Source organism: Hyperolius riggenbachi, chromosome 2 (assembly GCF_040937935.1).
Source record: "Hyperolius riggenbachi isolate aHypRig1 chromosome 2, aHypRig1.pri, whole genome shotgun sequence".
Lineage (NCBI taxonomy): Eukaryota > Metazoa > Chordata > Amphibia > Anura > Hyperoliidae > Hyperolius > Hyperolius riggenbachi.
In genome coordinates, this window is record NC_090647.1 from 503,247,196 (window position 1) to 503,271,536 (window position 24,341).

The 24,341-nt window shown below is 44.2% G+C and overlaps 1 protein-coding gene across 2 annotated transcripts in view; it reads right to left on the reverse strand.

Annotated features, from left to right (window-relative positions):
- Nucleotides 1-24,341, reverse strand: part of HTR1F (5-hydroxytryptamine receptor 1F) — a 354,262-nt gene that overhangs the window by 202,949 nt on the left and 126,972 nt on the right. The window contains exon 2 of one of the 2 annotated variants that reach the window (XM_068266102.1): nucleotides 11,854-12,027. The exons of the other annotated variant lie outside the window; for it this stretch is intronic. The gene's annotated coding sequence lies outside the window, so the exon portion shown is untranslated. The remainder of the gene's footprint in view (nucleotides 1-11,853; nucleotides 12,028-24,341) is intronic. 2 annotated transcript variants of the gene reach the window in all.

The window sequence follows — 24,341 nt, forward strand, 5'->3', positions numbered from 1 at the left end:
TGCGAGATATGTTTTTGAGTTGAAGAAGACAGGAGGTGGTTAGGGAGTGAATGTGAGGAATAAAAGAGGGAGAGGAGTCAAATATTACCCCTAAGCAGTGTTCTTTGAGAACTGAAGTTATGGGGGTGTCATTAACATTTATTGTTATTTCAGCCAGAGGTGGACAGAGATGGTTCTGCCTGCATAGACAGCAACTAAAACATGAGAAGCTTATGGGAAGATGTACTAATGCTGAAGTAAGCAATTCACTGTGATGCAGGGAAAATTCTGATAACATTGTTTGTTACAAAAGGATGGGTGTAAGAAGTGCTGTAGGTGGACGCACCCAGACCAATGATACTTTTTTCTAAGGGCTCAAATGCCTCAGGTGATTGCTGCATTGATGGCCTGCAAACACCAGCTGATGTTGTGTTGTAACCATGTGCTTTGTTTAGGTTAGGTTAGGTTAGGTTAGAAGGAACGTTAAAGTGGCACTGCAGTAAATTAGGCATAATACCCACTTTTATGGTCATTTTCAAGGATTTAGCATCAGAAACACTTCCTATACTGTATCTATATATTGCTGTGTATTGGTGCAAAACCCCGCCCTCCCGCTTAACTTGATTAGATATGTGGAATTCTCCCCAGAGCATTCTGGGAGATGAGGTATATTTTCTACTGGCTTTAGAACTATTAGTAAACAAACTTTCTGCAGAGATCACCTGACAGGATTAAAGATGTCACCATCTGTGATGAATTTCATAATGAATATTTCGGTTAGGAAAGAGATTAAAATGGGCAAACACACACACACACAAACTCACTATTGTCACTACAGTTCTCTTTCATAAAACTTTACTGCGATCTAAAATAAATATTATATCAGTGTAGCCCCCACTAGACAAGCTAATTAACTCCAAGCTTTGGCTTGGGTGTAATAAGCAGATGGCAATGAGTAAGTTTGCTAACAAAGCAACTTTACAGTTATTTAGAAATTTAAGCAGGTCTTTTTTAATTAGGCTTGCCAGTCTGCAAATGCTGCAAAAATGATTAAGTTTTGAAGTTAACTTGTATGGAAAATTAGTAGTTTAATACCTGCACAGGTACTGTATAAATATTTTTAACTCATGTAGGTAGGAAAAAATTGAGCTTGTGTATTTCTTTCCTCAAGTCAGTTTCTCTAACTTCCTGATCTTTTGGAAATCCTGTTTTCTTTCCCAAATAATCTTTATTTAGCAGGCAAGAATTTACAGTTCCAGAAAACAGTGCTATAGAGACAACGAACAGCTGCATGTTTCAGAAGCTACAAGGTTAACCAGCGTACCGAGAATAAAATAAAAGGTTACATTAGCTCTTCAAGTAACCTAGCATCGCTCTGCTTGAATGAGCAATAAAATCGTTCTTTGCCTCTTTACCTGAGGCTGCTTGTGTGGAAAGTATGTGTTTCGGTGCCACATAGCAACCATATTCCACGTTCATTTTCCAGCCAGCACTGTGAAAATTAAGGTTTAAAGAATAACTTACAATATTTAAAAAAAGTTCAGAGGAACTATTGCGCCTGCGCCTTCGCGGCCACATGCTTGCGCAGGCGCAGAAGATGCCAACCTGGCGAGGTCAGCATCTGCAACGGAGAGCCAGGACACCAAAGCTGAGCTGAGGGACAGATAGGCAGCCAGGGGCTGAAGGAAGCCCCAGGTAAGTAGATCTGTTTTGGTTTTTTTCCCTAGGAACGTATCCTTTAATCTATCTCTGTGCCACTGAGGCAAGTGATTTCACTACAGCTCAGTAAAATCTGCAATCATCAACAGATTGCTGGACAATCTACCATATGCCTCAGTACCTACATGTACTAACGGTCTGCAATGTAATGAATTTGGCTGTTACCGTCTCCTTCTGCCAACGGGGCAGCAGCAGCAGCTATATCCAGATAAGCAGACCTGTGAGAGCTGTAAATCTCTATCAAGTCAAAAACCTATATTTAGATTTCAATTTGATATACTTAGATCTAGAAGGAAAAAAAAATGGGCTAAAGCACGGAGGGTCGCTGATCTTGGACATCAGCAGCATTCCAGTTCTGTATCCATCTAAAGCTGGAGTGTGCTCACTGGAGTTGGCAGCTTTATTTCCTGCAATTACCAGGCCCTTCTTCCTGTGCCACTGGGCACATTTCTGTCAAATCAGCATCTCCATATTACTGAAATAAGGCTTTGCTGAAAACAGGGATTTTAATGGCCCGACACACTGACGTAGAGCTTGTTAGCCTCAATAAAAGTCAGAGCAGATTTATAATGTGAGCTGTCCAACTTTGTTTATCTTCCACATCTCTCAGCTTGATTTTGAAGCAGTCTATGCAAATACCATCTTATGTATGTACTATATATGTATTTGGCGTTTTATTATTATTATTACTAGGGACCTTAGCCCGTTTAATAACAGGCTCTAAGTCCATCACTGCCGCCACCTGTCAGCATGCCCGCCCGCCGCACATGCGCCCGCCCGGCCCCCTGCCTTTCCTGCTCCCGTCCGAACAACAGCTGCTCTGCGGCACATGCAGACACACACACACACACGCACACACGCACACACACACACACACACACACACACACACACACACACACACACACACACACACACACACACACACACACACACACACCATACACACACCATACACACACACACACACACACACACACACACACACACACACACACACACACACACACACACACACACACACAGATGGGACGCAGAGACACAGGGGTTTTATTAGGTAGGATTATTATTAACAACTAATTTAATTGAAGTGAAACTTGAATGAAAAAAAGGTATGATATAATGAATTGTATGTGTAGTACGGATAATTAATAAAACACTAGTAGCAAAGAAAAGTCTCATATTTTTTTTATTTTCAGTTATATAGCTTTTTTTTTAAAACAATGCATGAATCTCTAATATTTCTAAGTTTACAAACTGCTCTCTGCATTTTAAACTATGAAACAGAGCAGAGCTAATGACCCTTTGAATTTTCCTCTGCAGTAAAACCTTAAGCAACAGTGAGGGCCCATTCACACTTGTGCGTTTTCAGAGCGATTTCAGCTTTGCTGAAAATCGCTAGCGATTTGAAAAACGTGTGCACAATGAAAGTATATGGAAGTGTTCTCATCTAAGCGCTTAGCCATTTGCTGAAACGCAAATGCGTTGCATGCAGCGTTTTCTGAGCAATTCTGGAGCGATTAGCGATTCAACAAAAGTATTTGAATTGAACTAGAAATCGCAAAACGCTAATCGCTGGAAAAACACTCTCTATACAGTGAAAAATCGCTAGGAAAAAACGCCAGAAAAACGCTCAGCGTTTTGCATTAGTGTTTAGCGATTTCAAGTGTGAATGGGCCCTGAGAGACAGGTTAAGATAAGCGCTTCAGAAAACAGCACTGCAGCCAACCCAAGTTGGGTTGGAGAGCTCAGAGAAGCTCTTTTGCATAGATGTTTCTTAACTCTTCATGTACTGGAAACAATATGAGACTGGTTTCTGTGCTACTATTGTTCTATTGCTTAGCTGTACTACAAATACAATTCATTATCTCATAAGTGCATGCGACACAAAGAAAACACAGATTAATCCACCCTATTTGTATTTAGAATGAAGAGCCTGTATAATTCCTGCTCAGCTGCAAGTAATCACAATTGCAATTTGATCTCTCAGCTGTGTCAGCACAGGAGGTAGTCCTTAGCTTATTTGTAAACATAGGATGTTAACCCTTTGTCTGCTTCCATGAAAGCAGGACGTAGACACATTGCAGATTTACTGCAGGAGTTCTATGGGCTGTAAAAAGAAATGTTTTTCTTTAGGTTATTATGCTGTTGCGTATCTTTTAGAGCAGAGAGGAAGTTCTGAGTTCTGGTGCGCGATAAAGCGGTATTGTCACCATAAAAATCAAATTTCAACAGCAACTGGTCTGAGTGTATTAAGTGACAAAGATGCTAATCCTGCATTCAAAACTTTCAAAACTTTTTCTGCTGTTATGATTTGGAGTTATCACATACTTAAGGAGCACTGGCCCTTTAGTAGTCAGTGCCAAACAGTTGCATGCTGGGTGTTCTTTTTATCTATAATATATTCCTCCTCTTCCATTTATTTCCCAGCCTAGCTGCTTATCTGAAACACGATCCTCTGCTCATTTGTGTTTACAAGCAAGGCTGAGGTGGCTCAGCAAGAGGAGAAGAAAAAAAGTAAAGGTCATAAATGACATCGGGATTTAGCCCAAACTGTGGGCAAAAGACATGGCCCCCACCAGGAACAGAATTCTCTTCATTTACTATAAAACATTCACTGAAATCAAAACATGGGCAGTACAATACATGTGTTATGTAAGTAGATCAAGTATTTATCTACTTATATATTTTTTTCCTCTGGCATAGTATGGCTAATCCTACTGCTTTAAAGCCCAGTTTCTGACACATATAGTCCAAGTTTTATGCAGACAGAGTGGTTTTAGCCAAGTATGAATTCCTTGATCAGCTAATAATGTCAACCTAATATCTTCTAAGGGACCACTATAGCAAGAATGATGACATTCTGCTAGCTATCCCTATGGCCTTCATGTAATAACACTTGGTATAAAAAAATGCGGAAAAATAAAATAAAGAAAATAGAGAAATGCTACTGTACAGTATCAGTCAGCAGGGCTGAAAAACAGAAGTGTGCCGTCTTAAAACAGAAGGTATGTACAAATATTGAGGTTGGAGTGAGCTCTGAGGTGTCTCCCAGTACATCACTGCTGAATATGCAAATCACCTCTTTGTTGTCCCTGAAAGCTAACCACACCTCCAGACCCGCTGGAGTGCACTGATGTGTCAGCTTGTAAATATTACACACTAATCAGACATTGCCACACTAATCAGACATGCATACTGCCTTTTTTGGATTGGTTGATGCTCATCAGTGCATGGCATGGATTAATGCGGCTCTATGAGGTAGGACTTGGAACACCTAGAGGAACAGGCCCATATGCAATGAACTTTTTCTTAAATGAGATAATTTTTCATCTTCTTTATTATCTTCTATTTCAAATAACTTATCAGCACTGTGCAACTGAAAACGTACCAATAAGTAGGTGAAAAAGTACTATCAAAATTATTTTGAGTATTTTCTTGCTTGTTGTTGGTGGCTTAAAAGCCATTTTAGTGACAATTTTGAAAATATCACCCAGGAGAAAACTAAGGAGAAAAAAATAATTGCATATGGGCTACAGAGTACCCAGCAAGCTCATGGTGAACCAGAACTCCTAGGAGTGTGTAAGGTGCTAAAAAAGACCAAAAAGCCCTCTTACTAAGAGAAGGTGCGTGGTCATGGCTGTGTCCTCCTTGCTGAGTGCAGTGTGCCTGAGCAGAATTTGAGAGAGTCTTCTGTGCCGTCCACCCCCGTACCCGAGTTTCCGAGTGTTCCCCAGCATATGCGGTGGTGGTGTGTCTGTTACTCACCCCCTAGTGCGCGAATATCTCCCCGGCATGTGAGGCATATGCAGCGGCGGTGGTGTCACTCTCTGCTGCCATTCGCTGGCTCCCAATCTCGTGGGGTTCAGGGATAAAGGGGGTCCCATGCTATCATTTTTGCAGGGGGCCCTATTAAATCTAGTTATGCCCCTGCCCGCACGGTTAATGATGTGGGGGGGCCTCTGGAAGAGATGGACGTCAAAACCTCCCCCACTCCTCCAAAAGCCCATGTCCACACCATGACAAGGGGCTCTTCCACACCTCCAGTGCCCTGTATAAAATAAATATACAGAACTTGAAATTCAATGTTTTTTCAATTTTGAAATTGTAATCACATGTAATCATAGTTGGGACTTTTTATGTTACATTTTGCTTAAAGGGAATCTGAAGTGAAAACAAACTTACGATATAATGAACTGTATGTGTAGTACAGACAAGAAATAAAACATTAGCAGCACAAATATGAGTCTCGTATTGTTTCCAGTACAGTAAGAGTTAAGAAACTTCAGTTGTGATCTATGCAAAAGAGCTTCTCTGAGCTCTCCAACCCAACTTGGGTCGGAGATTGTCCTCTTTTCTGAAGCACTTATACATCAAAGAAACAGTGAGAGTCAGCTTCCGATAAGGCTTTACTGCAGGGGAGTTCAAAGGGTTATTAGCTCTGCTTTGTTTCATAGTTTAAAATACAGTGTGTGGTTTGTAATTGCAAATATGATGGCCTGATGCAATGTTATAAAAAAAAGCTATATAACTGAAAATAAAAAATATGGGATGCTTTTCTTTGCTACTAATGTTCTAATTAATTAATTAATTAATTAACTAATGTATTAATTATCTGTACTACACATACAATTCATTATATCATACGTTTTTTGGGGGTTTTTTTTGCTTCAGTGTTGATTTAAGTAAAATTAGGTGAATGCAATCATCATTAATGACGATCAACATGGGAGAGAGAAGCGAGTGTGACTGTAGTGGAGTCCAATCTAGCTTGTACTAAAGAGCACCATTATTAGTTATGAAAATCCTCATTTGGATGTTCCTATTAGCAGTGGCGTACCTAGGGAATTTGACACCAGTGCTGTTTATTTATCACACGCCCCCCCCCCCCCCCCCCCGGGGGATTTTTTTGATTAGAGGGTTGATGGGTTGAGGCACCGAGCATGTTGCTGCAAATTTTGAGGGATTTCCAGGGAAAAGGAGTTGTCAGGATGTAGATGGCGCTAACCATTATGAAACTCTGTACTCTATACAGTGCTGCAGAAGATGTCAGTGCTATATAAATACACAGTAATAATATGGTGGGGCATTAGACTATGACTAAGGTATGATTAGATTTTGAGCTGGGGGGGGGGGGGGGGTAAAGAGGTAGAGGGACAAGACAGAGACCCTAGTGGGAGAGGAGAAATGGCAGGAAGGAAGGACTCTCATCAGGACTGCAGACATCACCAGTGCTGTTTGGTAGGGACATGCTGTTAAAAGAAGCCACTGAAATCTAGAGGAAAGGGTCATGGGGAAAATAGATAACATGTCCTGCAATCAAGCTAATCTAAATTGCCTGGAGCTTGCTTCTCTGCTCACTACAGAAGTCGGCTATCAGCACCTGTATCACTGGCTTCTGCAATAGCACACTGCCCTGCATTATTGATTAATTACTCTGATCAGGATAAATAATCAATAGTCTAGGGCACTCTGGTATTACAGCAGCCAGTGCACATGGCTACTTATGACAGGCAACTCCTGAAGCACTAAACACATCCTGCCACCTCTCCCTGCTAATGTCCCAGCTGCAGCACAGCAATCATTCTCTCTACTCACCCTGCTGTTCTGCACATTCACTCACTGCTACAAGCTGTGTGTAGAGAGAAAGGAAACACATTGCTCATTTGACAGGAAGGGGAAGGGGTGCTACATCTAGTGCAGGGAGTAGTACAGTCCCCTGCACTGCTTGCTGCTATTTTCCCGAATGTTGCCCGAACTATGAAAAAAGGCCCCAGGTGGAAGAACACAGTGGCTGAGCACCACAGTGGCACCCCTAGCCATGGCTACACCTGGTGCTATGAGCACCTGCAGCCTTGTGGTATGTACACCACTGCCTATAAGCAGTCTGCTTAAAGTTAATGAGCGGTTGTCAGATATTTATAATAGTCAGCATTTTTATTTTCTTGCAGTCTATTGAGGATTCTATTCTGCTACTAGAACAAGAATAAATATATGAGCAGCAAAAGCCCGCCATAGTGTACTATGTAAAGATCTGTTTTGGTAAAGGAAAAACAATATTGAAATTATACTCACAAGTGTTAAAGGCAACCACTGACAACATCATCACACCACTCGGGTTTTGACATCACTCTCTGCAGTTGTAGAAGTAAGGGGTAACACCCCCTCCACCACGGATGGACAAGACAATTGCAGATACTTGAGTAGCAGAGGTTCCAAGAAAAATAAAACACACTAAAATCTGTTTAAAAATGGGCGGTAGTGGTGGACTTACCTCCCAATCAATTACACAAATCATCTAATTCAAACAAACAAACAGGAAAAAAACTTTTTGGGAGTACACTCCACTGTGCGACATGTTTTGCAGGCAGAGCCCGCTTCATCGGGCAAATATAGGAGTCACTGAATCATGGTCTCTTTGTGCTAGGCGCCTCCGACTCCAGTGAGTTTTAGATTGGTCTCTTAGCATATTGTTCCCCTCCTTCTTGTGTTGCTGCAGCGATGGGACCCTCCGAAGCCACATATGTATTATGGCGCAGCCGGTGAGTTGGGAATAGGGTGAGCTGAATGACAGCTCACCCTGCTGCCGCTCAAATCCCCGGCGGTGCTAAATACTGTTCCCTTTCCGAGTTGTAGCAACTTGGAGGGAGGTGTAATTCGGGGTCTGGCAACCGCCAGTTCCCCAAATCACTCTTGGGCGGGGCATGCAGGATAGCACTGGTGCTATGACGGCGTCCAGCTTCAGTGTTGAGCGCCAGCGCCGAAATAACCTACGTTTCCGAAGCCCGTCGACAAGGGCTTGTCGATGGAGCTTGCCCGCAGTGTGGAGGCACAGACGCTCAGCTCACACCTGCACACTAGAGCTGAGCGGGCTCAGCTTTTTCCGAGTCCGAACAGCGGCTCCGTGCTACTGTGTAGGCATGAGCCGTCCTGCACGGTGAGTCCGAGCTCGTTCTCATAAGGGAGTGCGGCCGTGAACTTCAGGGGGTCCCAGCGATGGTTTGGAGAGACAAAGAGGGATGGGGAAGCCTCAGGTGGATCCAGAGGCTTCCTTCTATCGAGGAAGGTATTGACATTTTTCTCCTTACCATCCTACAGGTTTGCTTTAATTTCTAGTCAAATTTTGTCAGATTTTGTAAAATGTTTTTTAATTTTTTGTTAATGCGGCAGACAATTTTATATTAAACGAATAAAAGCCAGTGAAATTCTAGGGAAGAAAAAGCAGCAAAATATAAGCTAAATGTTCCCAGGAGACATCTGTCAAATTTTACTACACTGCGAGGAGATAATCTATTCAATAACACGTCAACAAGGAATGAAGCCGAACATGTCAACAAGACTTTGTATCTCTTCCAGGATCAACACAAACCGTTCCTGATGGAAGAAGAAAATGCTTCCTGTGTAGAAATAAAAAGTGATTTGTAAAGTATAACTGATGAAAAATATAAATCCCAATACGGCCAATCACAAGCAAGAAGTTCTATTTCTAGGGCAGCTTACAGAGTGATAAATCACCTGTTTACTAATCACCATAACACTAAATATGCAATTATGGGGTGTATAAATTAAGCAGAATGAAGAGTAGAGATCAGCAGCACCACGGAGATGTGTTTAAATTTAACCCTATATGTTTAATGGGATACAACTCTGGCATAACATTTAATAAATATGTGTTTTCCTACTTTTTTTTATTACCAATATAGTTATCATATTTGCTTTTATACACACTTAATATTATCTGTCTACAAATTATACATTCCCAAAGTACAGTTTATCTGCTCTGAAAGCTGCCATTGCACTCTACTGTATAGCTGCTATATGTATATATTAAAATCTATCTAGTGATCACTTCTCAAGTTCTCAGCTGCACAAATACTAGAAGCAGAGAGAGCTCAGTTTCTGCCCTTTGCTGATGTTTACTAATTGTATCTGACAAAGGAATGCAAACAAGTAATAGTGTTATCACCTCTTCGGATGCAGCCAAAAGCTTCCCACTGAAGCAAGGAGCTTTTCACTGAAGAACAAAGTGCTGTGCTTAACTGTTTGGATGCTGTTCTAATACAGATTTTTTTTTTTATGGTAGTAGATTTTATGCTGTACATAATCTTTAAGAGCAAAGAGGAAATGCTGAGTTCCATACCACTTTAAAAGAGAACATCATATAAAAATGGACAAAAAGATTTCAGGTTCCATCCCATAACACACATCTCACATTGAGTTCTGCCCTCTCCTCCCCCTGTCAAAAATAAAAAAATAAATAAAAATAACATGGTGGTGGGGAATGAACATAAGTGAAGTCAATTTCAAGGCCGATTCACACTAGAGCGTTTTGCCGGCGATTTCAGCAAAACGCTCAAGCGCTAGTGCTTTTTAAAGCGCTAGTGCAAAAATACCCTATGGGCCTGTTCTCACTTGTTCTCACCTGTTCTCACTTGCAAACGTGTAGCCTGCACCATTTTCAGGCGATTTCCCGGCGATCGCGTTTCAGTGCTATAGAAGCGCTAAACGCGATCCGCTAAAAAATCACCAAGTGTCAATGGTGATTTTTTTCACGTTCAATGCAAAAAAATCACCAGAGCAAAATTCTAGCAAAAGCGCTAGCATTTTGCGATTTGCAAGTGTGAATGGGCCCTTTGGGCCCTTTTCCACTATAGTGTTTGCGATTGCTGAATCGCAAAATCGCAAACCGCTAGTGATTTTCCAAATCGCTACAGTTTGCTTTTAACATAGGAATCGCGGTAGGTCATTTCCACTACCGTGATTCGTTTTTTACCTAAACTCGATCGCGCGGCGGAACGATTATTGCCACGATTTTGCTATGCAGTGCATAGCATAGCAAAATCGCGATCGCAAACGTCGGGAAATCGCCGCAAAATTTTGTACTTTTGCTGAATCGCAATCGCTAGTGTTCAGCGCGAACGCTAGCGATTGCTAGTGGAAACTGGGCCTATGTTATTTGGGTGGGGTGGAAATGCTGAGCAATCTCTACTGCCAAATGCCACATTTGTTTGGTCCTTGCAGCCTTTTTTGTGGACTTTTCAGAGGAAAACCAAGCAGCACTCGATAACCCATAAACAGGGATGTCCGAACATCGCAATTTTGTACTCAGAAACACGTTCACGAACGGTTTGCAAACTGATAGTTTGAAATGAGCACCATTGACTTTAATGGTAGGGTGAACTTCTGAAACCCTCAGGGCAGCTCTGCAGCCACAATTTCTTTAACGTGGACCTAAACTCTTGCACAGGACAGAAGGAAAGCATAGAGAAATGCACCCTGTGTGTATTTAGAGAGTTAAGCCTGTCTAATTCCCCCCTCATCTCTGACTACTCACAACTGTAAATCTCTCAGCTGTGACTGCCATGGCAGAGAGCTAATAGGTAAGCACAGGATATTAACCCTATATCGGCTTCCATGAAAGCAGGAAGTAGAAAAATTGAAGATTTATTGCAGGATTTTTATCTGCTGTAACAAAGAAATGTTTTTCTTTGGAGGTTATTATGCTGTTGCTAATCTTTTAGAGCAGAGCGGAAGTTCTGAGTTGAGGTCCACTTTAAGGCCTTGTTCACATCTAAAATTGAAATCGCAAGCTTGCCTGCTTGCTGCATTTTTTTAAAGTGCTTTTCTAAAGCGTTTTTACGGAGCTATTTTTTAATTCACTCCCTGACGCAAGTCAGGAAGTGAACTCTTTGACCCAGAAAAGAATAAATACAATGCATTTATTCTTAAAATCGCGAACACAATGACCGCACAAAGCGATTTTGTAAGGATTTAGAGCTCTTCCCATACCTTCCATTAGACCAAAATCGTCCAAAAAATGGTACAGGCAACACTTTGCGGAGCGCAAAGCAGACGAAGCGCACAGATATTATGAACCTTCTCATAGAGATTCATTGCACAAGCGGGTGATTTTGAAAATCGCCTGAGCTTGAAAAAAGGCTGAAAATGCCCTAGATGTGAACAGGCCCTAAAATGAAATAAATATGGCAGCCTCCATATCCCTCTCAGTTCAGGGGTACTTTAAAGTGGGATTGTTATCATAAAAATCAAATTTTAACAGCAACTGGTCTGAGTGTATTAAGTGATAATGATGCTAATACTGCATTCAAAACTTTCAAAACTTTTTCTGCTTTTATCGTTTGCAGTTATCACATACCTTAGGAGCACAGGCCCTTTAATTGCCATTGCCATCGGCTGGCAAAACAGTTGCAGGCTGGGGGGTCTTTTTAGCTTTAATATATTCCTCCTCTTCCCTTTAGTTCCTCCTCCTTCTAATGACATAAGACAGTGCACTTCCTGGTATAGATCTCAGTGGGAGTGTCTGAAGACTCTGGGAGGAGGGCAGGTAACGAATACACAATTAGCAAGAGGAGAGTAAAAAGAGTAAGGGAGGAAATGATGTCAGGATTAGCTTCATTCAAAGGTAACCAAGATGGAAACTGCCTAGATTAGGATTCTCTGCTTTTCCTTTATATAAAATTCACAGGAATCATAATGTGGACAGTACCGTACATCTGCTATGTAAGTAGAACAAGTATTTATCTACTTATATGTGTGTCTTTATTTCTAGGTTAGCATGGGTGTCACTTGTTCTTTAAAGCACAAATTGCACAAAAGTAGAATGAAAACTTTGAAATAATCTACAAAATGTACATGCACATAAAAGGCTTTCTTCTTTTTCTCTTTGGAATCTTTTCCCAGTAAGATATATGGACAATGTGCCAGTGGTTATCTATTAATGCTGGTTCACTACCCATGCAAAAAGCATAAAAAATGCATCATCTCCCCACCAGGGAAGGGGTACAAATGGACGTATGCTTTTCAACTTTAGGTAAAGCAAATCTAATGATTTCATGTTTTGCTTTAGCTGGAGTCGGAGAAGGCACAGCACACTGTTCATGCATTGTTAAATATCTTTTAAGACATGTGAGCCCAGCTAGCCGCCCTTCATATTGTATGACAGCTGTCAGAGAGGAATAGCCACACTCCGCTAGTTCTTTATAAATTACTTACATTCCGTGAGTGGAACAGTGTCTGATTTTCAAGTTACTCTACAACTGGCCCCCATGCCCTCTCATTTATTCTGCTGTCTGTACAGACCAGAGCAGTGGCATCTGGGGGATGGGATCACACATGCAGCCATCAGAGCAGCCTGGGATCAGTGGGATTCTGGGTAACCGGCAGGAATTTTCTCCACAGTGAGGATAAATTGGCAGATCCACACTGGGATTTAGCGCTATCTTCCTCTGAACACTCTGATACAGCGTATAATAAGACTTACTGGTTCAATGAGGCTTTGTGATCTGATCGGCCACATAGGGCACAGGCTGCGCTCGCGGTTCCTTTGACTCTAGTCATGTCCCTGGAAATTAAACCTCTACATTTGCTATGTTTCGATGGCCAAAATGCTGGCGAATGCATTTTCACCCGAGGAATGCTTCATTAGGGCGACGCTATTAAGATAATGGTAGCCAAAGCGACAGCTATAATGATTCTGACTCGGTACTTGGATTTGGTGATAGGTTGAAGATGACAGAAAGTATCATTTGGGATCAGGGGTGTCATCACTACACTAAGCCGGGTCCCCCTGCAGAGATCTGCCGACTGCCCCTATTCCCTATTTATAGAGGCGCATACACTCTATCCCTTATGCTATAAAGGCAAATGACCTGAGGCAGCGGGCCGTGACCAGTGAAACGTGTTGTCAGATTGCTTTTAGAAATTACCTCTCTTTTTTATTTATATTTTGATTACCAAGGGGTGGAAGGAGTACTACAGATCCTGGGCACATTGATTAACAGGGAGGGGAGGTAGGGGGACAGATACTACTGACCACACTGATAACTAAGGAGGGAGGGGGGTGGATACTGCCTGCACTGATTACTAATGGCTTACGTGATTAATAAACAGAGGGAGGCAGATACTGGATGAACTGCTTGCTAAGGAGGGAGGGAGGGGGGGGGGAATAATTGCTCTACTTGGGAACCAGGAGAGTTAATAGCTGCATTTGCAAACCACTACCAGGCTGTAACTCGGTACCAGGAGGGGTTAATGGCCACACATGGGGACCCAAAGGCCAAGGGTTATTGGTTGCACTTGGGGACTGGAAGGGACTATTGGCTGCAGCTGGGCAAGGAGGGGTGAATGGCGGCACTTGGGGACCATAAGGGGTTAGTGGCTACTCTTGGGGACCGGGAGGGGTTAATGGGGTTTTCTTTTTGCAAAATTGATAAAGTTATTGTAATGATTACGCTCAAGTACTGCTGTAGTGTGCAGAAAGTGACAGAAGACACTTTAATCTCTTGGCAGAAGCATAATTACAGCTTAAAGCAAACCTGTGTCAAAATGTGCTTAATAAGTTAAATGCAAGTACAGATATAATGAGTATTAATTAGCAGTTGACTGCTGCCTGTTTTCATTTTCATGGCTTGTTTTACATTTTCATCTTTTAAATCTTTTTGGTCATTTGAGCGGGGGGGGGGGGGGGGGGGGGGGTTAGTAGTTTGTTGTGGGCAGGTTAGGGGAGGTTAGTGTTACACACTGGGAGGGGGGGATTAGAGTAGGGCATTAAGAGAGGGGTGAGTGTAATGCTGGGTACACACGATGCAATTTCCCGCTCGATGGACGGAATCGATATATTATTTTCGACATGTCCAATCGGGTCTCGATCGACACAGCGGTCGATTTTGCACACTTAGCATTCGAAAATCGACCTCTATATCGATCGAGACCCGATCGGACATGTCGAAAGTAAGCGATCGGCCAGTCGATCGAGCGGGAAATCGCATCGTGTGTACTCAGCATAAGGTATTGGGAGGATTAAGGTGGCCATACACTGGCCCGATTCGCGGCCGTTTCGACAGCAGATTCGATCCTGGGATCGAATCTGCTGCCAATCGTTCACGCTAAACGCACCCGCCGATCCGATTTCCTCCCGAAATTGGATCGGTCCGTCGATCGCTCCGTGCGGGAAATTACCCTCGATCGCCCGCGGGTAGGGAGCGCGTCGCTAGCGGCGGCCGATCCGATCAGGTATACATTACCTGACGCTGGCTCCCGGGCGTCTTCTCCGCATCTTCTCCGCGCTGCACCCGCTCCATCCCGGCGCTTCCTGTCACTGCAGTGACCAGGAAGTTCAAATAGAGGGCGCTCTATTTGAACTTCCTGGTCACGGAGTGACACAGGAAGCGCCGGGATGGAGCGGGTGCAGCGTGGAGAAGATGCGGAGAAGATGCCCGGGAGCCAGCGTCAGGTAATGTATGCGCGGGGGGAGGGGGGAGGGGACAGGCGGCGGCAGCGGCGGCTCCACAGATTGTGATCGGTTTCAGGCTGAAATCGATTCACAATCTGTTTGCAGTAAAGGCACCCAAAAAAATTAATTACATTTTTTTATGTACATTTTTTATTTATTAATGTCTGTAAAACATTATTATCCATAGGGGGTCTTAGGTTTAGGCCCCAACAGGGGGGTCTTAGGTTTAGGCACCAACAGGGGGGTCTTAGGTTTAGGCACCAACTGGGGGGTCTTAGGTTTAGGCACCAACAGGGGGGTCTTAGGTTTAGGCACCAACAGGGGGGTCTTAGGTTTAGGCACCAACAGGGGGGTCTTAGGTTTAGGCACCAACAGGGGGGTCTTAGGTTTAGGCACCAACTGGGGGGTCTTAGGTTTAGGCACCAACAGGGGGGTCTTAGGTTTAGGCACCAACAGGGGGTCTAGGGGTTAGGGAGAGGTACAGGGAGGGTTTTTAACAAACGTTAAAATAAGTTTCAGTTTACAAATAGGGAAGATTAACGTTTTAAGAATTGCCGATCTCATACACATTATTTAGTGATTTATAAATTCCTAAAACACTATTTCTAAACGAAATTCTACACAATATTTCTATTTCCCGACGCCCTTTTTTGATGTACCCCTAGGCAGGTGCTTGGGTCCTAGTGGGTGTCAAGGGGCTCAACCAGTGGCATAGCATAAGGGTGTGCAGAGGGGGCCCTTGTGCCAGAGGGGCCCCATAGGGGTGCAGAGGGGGCCCTTATGCCAGAGGGGCCCCATAGGGCCCTCACTCAACTGCAGTATTAGCTATTTATTGGTCCTGTGCTGGTATAAGTCACTTCTATAGATACTTTGAATAGTGGTAATCATTTACAAACTGTTCCCCATCCCCTTCTTGCACCTCTGACACTGTGGTTGTCCTTGGCAGGTTTTGGTGTGCCGTAACAATTGTTACGTTTAGATTGCTTGTGGGGAGGCAATGTAAAACTGTCTTGTCTTTTGTAACACACTGTAACGGATGTAATATGACAGGACCCTAATTTTAATGTTACTTATGCAGACAATGTAGCACACACTGCGCAATTAGTGCCACCTGCATTAGCTAGATAACATGGGCATTGTAAAAGTAATGTGTACTCCCTGCGCATGGCAATGTTACCAGGCTTTTGTGCACATCACATTCCCAATCAGGGCCAGGCAGAGGGTCTTTAAGTGTGTGTGTGTAGGGGGGGGGGGGGTGGTCAAATTTAAAAAAACGGGCTTTCCCCCGCCCCCAAATGCACAGTAGTACCAACAAGTGGTACCCCAAACCCTTTCCCTGCAGTGACATGTGACATCCTCCCCCCACTCCAGTCTTTTCCCTCTGTCCCAAACCACCCCCCTGAATCGCTCCACTTGACACTTGAACACAGCCTGGTTATTTGTATGCTAGGTCTATCTCATCATGTCACATGTCACCTCAGGTATCTCATCATGTCACATGTCACCTCAGGTATCCTTTAAGAATAATTTTTTTGTCATTACTTTTCACAGACTTCTGAGCTGGTAGACTGTATCACACACACACAATTCTTTGCTAATATTACATATCCAGAATGTATGGACCCAGGCAGCGTCATTTGCTGAATAAAGCATATTCTAAAAAATATGAAGATAAAACACAGATCGGATCATTCAACAGCCTGGAATTTATTGTATTCTATCTGCAATCTGCTCTGCTGCTATTAAAGCCATTACATCCTAAGCATGTATTGATCACTTATTAAATCACTGTAAAGTGTGCAATTATCAAGCCGTCACTTTGCAGAACCCCGCAGAGACCACCAATAAACACTGAAATTATTATGCTTTGACTGAGAAGGCCTCAGCTTGTTGTGAATAGGGATGAATGAATGAAGTGGGATGAAGTTCAATCCTTGAGTACAGCTCCTCTTTAAAAAGAATCTGTACTCTAAAACTCTTACATTAAAAAAGTGCTGTTTCTGCCACTCCCTGCTGCAATCCTGGCTTGTAATTGCCAGTTTTAGGCAGTGTTTACAAACAAAAAACATGGCTGCTAACCAGAATGTGATAGGCTGAGAGGAGAGCTTGGAGAGGGTGTGTAAAGCTTCTGACTATCACAAGCAGTGCAGCACATTCCACACATTCCAGCCTGAGCCCGACAGAGCCGACAGAGGAAAGAAGATAAGATTCATTACAGAGAGTGCAAATAGAAAAGGCTGCAGTATGCCAGAGCACATTAGAACAGGTATAGGAACTTATAGGATTGAAGAAATAAGGCTCAACATTTTGTTACAGAGTCTCTTTAAAGGAGTAATCAGGCAGAAAATGCTGCCCTCTGATATACTTACCCGGAGCTTCCTCCAGCCCCTTGCAACCGACATGTCCCAGGCCGCATCTCCGCTCGCAGCTGCCGGCCCGGGGTCCCCGGCGGTGCAGAGGCTGACCTTCTCTAGTGCGCATCGCTGTCAATCAAGCTCGCGTTGTCCGTGGTGTACTGCGCAGTACACTGTGGACAACGTGGGCTTGATTAATAGCGGTGCTCGCGCAGGCCAGTAAAGGCGACTTTGAGGGCTGGAGGAAGCCCCGGGTAAGTATATCAGAGGGCAGCATTTTCTGCCTGAGGACTCCTTTGAAGAGGAACTGTACTCAAGGATTGAACTTCATCCCAATCCGTAGCTAATACCCCTTTTCTCCAATAAATTATCGGGGGGTCTGTGTGACTGATATTGTGGTGAAACCCCTTCCACAGTGTGATGTCAGGATCTAGGTGCTGACATTACACTGTGGGAGCCTTGTTGCATTATGGGAAACAAGCAACCAGTTACTCCCTCTGTGCATATGTATATCTATAAAAACAAAAAAAAAAAAAAAACTACTGCATTGTTAGAGGGTGTGCTTATAGATAATGGAAATTGGTGCTGTCTGTTTTTTTTTCATGTCTGCCAGTAATAAAGATGATTATGTTCAGGCTGATTGAGGATCAGACAATATGAGCAAATTAAATCGCAAATATTAATTATTTCTTGATCTCTCTCCTATTTTTTAACTTCTCACTTTGCAATGTGTTGATTTATTTTATCTCCTTTATCATCTGACAACTGAAGCAAGAGGAATATGGAGGCAATAAGTAATACCAGTTGCCTGGCTATCCTGCTGATCCTCTGCCTCTAATACTTTCAGCCATAGACCCTGAACAAGCATTAAGAAACCCAGGAGAGGTGGAAATCGTGACAAACTGTTGCTTCAGAAGGAGACATTCTGGATATATACTCTGGATACTGTTGCCCCTAGGGGACTGAATCAGTATAACTCTTTCTCGTGTTATCTAGATGATAGATGATTGGTAGTGACTGTAATGTGACCTGCTGTTGGAAAACTGGTTTTCATCAATGTGGTATAGGATACGCTGTTATATGTTTATTAGCATCTGCATGTTTTGTTCATTTACCACAACCCATGTTCCTCTTTCCTTTTCTCTTTCCACTTTCCTTTCCTTCCCATCCTCCCTTATCCTCCCTTCCCGGTGTAATAATCGTTTTTTCTCCCTTAGGTTCCTAGTTTGTACTCTGAATACTCTTGGCCCCCTCAGAACGTTTGCTGCTCGGGATTGGCTACTTTTGCCCTCCCTGGGAGAGTCCATATGGACCATATGCAGCTATTTTTTGTGCAGGGTGTGCCATTTATTATTATGGCTCATCTCTGCAAGTTAGTTTAATGCTTTTTACACTGGCCTGCGTGGCAGCATCCGTGCGCACTTTGATGCGCGTGGTTGCTGTGATGTGGCCAGTCTGTGCGTTTTTGTGTTGTTTTTGAGGCGGTTTTGCGAAGGTCTCCATGTATAGATGTGGCCACGCGGAGGCGTTCTTATGGTTGCTTTAACGCGAACGTTCTGACGCATGCGCGACCACTGGCGAGTAACCATGCGGACATCTCTATGGTTACGGAGACGCAGCTCTCTCTGCGCATGCGTGGTCCCACGTAGTTGGTGACGTGCGCTGGGGGCAGAGTGGAACCAGCGTATGGTACGCTGATTGGTAGGAGGCCGCAGTGTGGCCTCTTGGGTAGGGGGTTGCTATGGCAACCCTCGACGGAGGCAAAGCCGGTAATAGTAGCGGCTGAACAAGCGGGTGACGGCGGCTTGGCGCGAGCTGAGGGAGCCAATGGATTTAAACACGATATATGATTGACAGGAGGGCTTCTGCTATAGATTTGGGTAGGTGCATGGATTATGCTCTATTTAGTAATAAATCTTTATGTGCAGTCTCATGCCCATATTGGGGTCATTGTAATATATACAATTTTTGGCCTTTGATCATTTGTATATGGGGAGGAAGGTAATGTTTACATTGTGGAGGGAGGGGAAGTGCCTTGGATCATGAGGGGTGGTTTTTATTATGTCACAAGGTATATATGTTTGGTGCAACTTTGTGTAATATTGTTTGTCTGCACTGTTCTGATGAAGGGGACCCTTTGTGGCCCCGAAACAATTGTTAACTTTGGTGTTGACATGTGATTCATTAAATCTTGCTCATTGAGAAGCTGGTGTGCTGACCAACCTTTCTACTTCTTGGATGTCACTTGGGATGATGCTTAACGTCCCTGGTCAAGCACCCGAAAACCACTAGGAAAAGTGTGCCGCTCTGCACTCTCTCTTCTTTCTACAAGCATGCAGCAGATCGGGTGTTTCTGACATTGTCAGATCTGACAAGATTAGCTGCATGCTTGTTCCTGGTGTGATTCAGATACCACTGCAGACAAATAAATCAGCAGGGCCGCCAGACAACTATTGTTTAAAAGGAAATAAATATGGCAGCCCCCATACCCCTCTCACTTCAGTTGTTCTGTTACAGAAAAACAGCAGAGGTGTAACTCTGATCCTCTGCTCTGCTGCTCTGCCTGTACTCTGATCCTCTGCCCTGCCTGTACTCTGATCCTCTGCCCTGCCTGTACTCTGATCCTCTGCCCTGCCTGTACTCTGATCCTCTGCTCTGCCTGTACTCTGATCCTCTGCTCTGCTTGTACTATGATCCTCTGCTCTGCTGCTCTGCCTGTACTCTGATCCTCTGCTCTGTCTGTACTATGATCCTCTGCTCTGCCTGTACTATGATCCTCTGCTCTGCTGCTCTGCCTGTACTCTGATCCTCTGCTCTGTCTGTACTATGATCCTCTGCTCTGCCTGTACTCTGATCCTCTGTTCTGCTGCTCTGCCTGTAATCTGATCCTCTGCTCTGCCTGTACTATGATCCTCTGCTCTGCTGCTCAGCCTGTACTCTGATCCTCTGCTCTGCCTGTACTATGATCCTCTGCTCTGCCTGTACTCTGATCCTCTGTTCTGCTGCTCTGCCTGTAATCTGATCCTCTGCTCTGCCTGTACTATGATCCTCTGCTCTGCTGCTCTGCTGCTCAGCCTGTACTCTGATCCTCTGCTCTGCCTGTACTCTGATCCTCTGCTCTGCCTGTACTCTGATCCTCTGGCTCTGCCTGTACTCTGATCCTCTGCTCTGCCTGTACTATGATCCTCTGCTCTGCCTGTACTATGATCCTCTGCTCTGCTATTCTGTCTGCACTCTGATCCTCTGCTCTGTCTGTACTATGATCCTCTGGCTTTGCTGCTCTGCCTGTACTCTAATCCTCTGTTCTGCTGCTCTGCCTGTACTCTGATCCTCTGTTTTGCTGCTCGGCCTGTACTCTGATCCTCTGCTCTGCCTGTACGCTGATCCTCTGCTCTGCCTGTACTATGATCCTCTCTTCTGCTGCTCTGCCTGTACTCTGATCCTCTGCTCTGCCTGTACTCTGATCCTCTGCTCTGCCTGTAATCTGATCCTCTGCTCTGCCTGTACTCTGATCCTCTGCTCTGCCTGTACTCTGATCCTCTGCTCTGCCTGTACTCTGATCCTCTGCTCTGCCTGTACTCTGATCCTCTGCTCTGCCTGTACTATGATCCTCTGCTCTGCCTGTACTATGATCCTCTGCTCTGCTATTCTGTCTGCACTCTGATCCTCTGCTCTGTCTGTACTATGATCCTCTGGCTTTGCTGCTCTGCCTGTACTCTAATCCTCTGTTCTGCTGCTCTGCCTGTACTCTGATCCTCTGTTTTGCTGCTCGGCCTGTACTCTGATCCTCTGCTCTGCCTGTACGCTGATCCTCTGCTCTGCCTGTACTATGATCCTCTCTTCTGCTGCTCTGCCTGTACTCTGATCCTCTGCTCTGCCTGTACTCTGATCCTCTGCTCTGCCTGTACTCTGATCCTCTGCTCTGCCTGTACTCTGATCCTCTGCTCTGCCTGTACTCTGATCCTCTGCTCTGCCTGTACTCTGATCCTCTGCTCTGCCTGTACTATGATCCTCTGCTCTGCCTGTACTATGATCCTCTACTCTGCCTGTACTCTGATCCTCTGCTCGGCTTGTACTATGATCCTCTGCTCTTTCTGTACTATGATCCTCTGCTTTGCTGCTCTGCCTGTACTCTGATCCTCTCTTCTGCTGCCCTGCCAGTACTCTAATCCTCTGCTCTGCCTGTACTCTGATCCTCTCTTCTGCTGCTCTGCCTGTACTCTGATCCTCTGCTCTGCCTGTACTATGATCCTCTCTTCTGCTGCTCTGCCTGTACTCTGATCCTCTGCTCTGCCTGTACTCTGATCCTCTGCTCTGCCTGTAATCTGATCCTCTGCTCTGCCTGTACTCTGATCCTCTGCTCTGCCTGTACTCTGATCCTCTGCTCTGCCTGTACTCTGATCCTCTGCTCTGCCTGTACTCTGATCCTCTCTTCTGCTGCTCTGCCTGTACTCTGATCCTCTGCTCTGCTGCTCTGCCTGTACTCTGATCCTCTCTTCTGCTGCTCTGCCTGTACTCTGATCCTCTGCTCTGCCTGTACTCTGATCCTCTGCTCTGCCTGTACCTGGGGCGTTTGGTGTGTTACCAAAGCACGAGTACAATCAATTATCTCAGAAGCAGTGCAGCTTTACTTACCCAAGGCTTCCTCTAGCCCATAGAAGTCTTTGTGTCCCTTACGGCAGTTCCGCTGTCACCCAATCTTCCGGGGTCCCCTCTGTAGCAACGCATACATGCACTGGCACTTGCACAGAAGTGTGGTGGCAGCTATGGAGGGGACACCAGAAGACTGGGTGACAGCGGAACTGCAGCGAGGGACACAGAGACGTCTAGGGGCTGGAGGTGGAGGAAGCCCCAGGAAAGAAGAGCTGCAGTGCTTTATCTTGCCTCATGCATCCTTTAAGAACTCCTGTGCATAAGCTAACCTAGTAAACAGCAAACTCTGGAACCGGAAGTAAATGGAAATATTTTTAAATGTTATTTCTAAGCTCAGACGGTTTTCTTTATTTTTTTTATTACTTTAACCAGTTTATGCATATTAATGGTGTGCTGTGATGTGCAGATCCCCTTTTGTTTATTCATTTGGACTAGGTAGATGAAGTCTTGGGAACACATTGCAGTGGGAGGCTGATTTTCATGCAAATGGTATGTATGATTTTCAGGAACAGACACACAAGTGCTAGCAGAGAAGTGGGTGGAAAGCCAAACAAAGCTAAACACTCATTCTTTCTAAGATTCCAGAAGCTCGATATTCCTCAAAATATCAATAATTCAACGCTGTGGCGGTCCTGAAGGCATCAATACAGGATGTCTGAGTAGAAACAGCTGAATGCCGGTCACAGTGGTAACAGCTCACAATAGCATAACCTCCCTCCCTCACCTAACAACTTCATTAAAAGACTTTGAAGTACTTAAACACTTTCATTTTCCACGATAGAGGCTTTGAAATCACAAGGTCATTGCAGCCACTTCCTCCTGGTCTGGGACCTTAGAGTAGGTTTTATTAGATCAATTTTAGATGTGCTGTATTTTTGGGGTGCAAGAAATTACATTATTGGCCTAATTTACCAAGTTATTTCCACAGCTCTCCAAGCATTACCTGCAGATAAAACAGTGGAAGCAGGGCCGACATTCACAGGGGGAACTGCAGTATGGGGCCCAAGTGAGTCTGGGGCCCAAAGAACAATGCCACAAACATGGGGCCCAGCTCCAAGTCTGTCACAGAATGTACAGACTGTCAATGGGTGTGACTGTGTTCGCCTCGGGCAGTAGTTCTGCGCCTGCACAGTGCGTCTAGGACAACGTGGCCAGGACTGACAGTGGCGCTTCGCGCAGGAGCAGTAAGGACGACCTTGGGGTCGGCCTCTGCACGCTGCGCGGAGACCGGGATGGCGGCAGAGATCGGAGCGGTCGGCGTGGGACAGTCTGCAAGGGTGGAGAAAGCCCCAGGTGAGTAACGCTGATTTTTTATTTTTTTGCCTAATGATTCCTTTCAATTAACCCCTGACCTCCCACACTCCCCAATAGTTAACAAAAAAATCTAAATTTTTTTTAAATTTACAAATAAAAAAAAAATCCATATGGATTTAACTTTTTAATATGCATGTCAAGAGAGTATATTACTATTACTTTATAAATTATGGGCTTGTAATTAGGGATAGACGCAAAACTGAAAAAATGCACCTTTATTTCCAAATAAAATATTGGCGCCATACATTGTACTAGGGAAAAATTTTAAACGTTGCAACAACCGGGACAAATGGGCAAATAAAATGTGTGGGTTTTTATTACCTTAGCATGTATTATTTTAAAGAGAGTCCGAAGCCTCCCAAAAACACTGTTTTCACATCACAGTTGTTTTTAGCATTAATGCCCTACCTGAAACGCCGCATTCCCAGTGGCTGAAATCTCAAATAATCCGCCCGAAAGTGGGCTCAGCTCAGGATTACCGCCAGGGAGGTTAAGGGGAAAAACCCTTGGGGGTGAAGTGGTTAAATGTGGTTTCCCCTCCTTCTCCAATCACAGTAGCTACCGGTATGTACAATGCGACACTTGTGTAACGTTTCTATGTACAGAACATAATTACAGCACACATGTGGGTTTTTTTTTCTCATACTTTGCTGTGTAGTTCTAGTAAAACCTGGCATACAAATTTTGTGGTAATTATTAACAAAGGTGTTAACAGATGGCTCATGATCCAATAGCAAAGAACCAAGTATCAGTGTTCCGGTACAGGCAACAGACGCAGTCACGGCAGAGTGTTCTGAGTTTGGGCCATCAGCTAGTTGGATGTTCCTGGCTCTGGTCCAGAGCGAGACAGCTAGGTACTTCCATATAAAAAATTCAAATGACCTCAAGTGCCTCTCTATAAAAAAAGGAAAGTTTTTGGAAATGCTAGCTTCTATTTTTTGTAGTAAAGCAAGCAGCAATGTGCCAATACAGTACCTAGTAGCCAAATTAGTCACTTACTGACTGCATCTGCTACTGTTTTACTTTGCAGTTTACCTCACAAATTCATGTGACTGGTGGGGAGTGATGTTG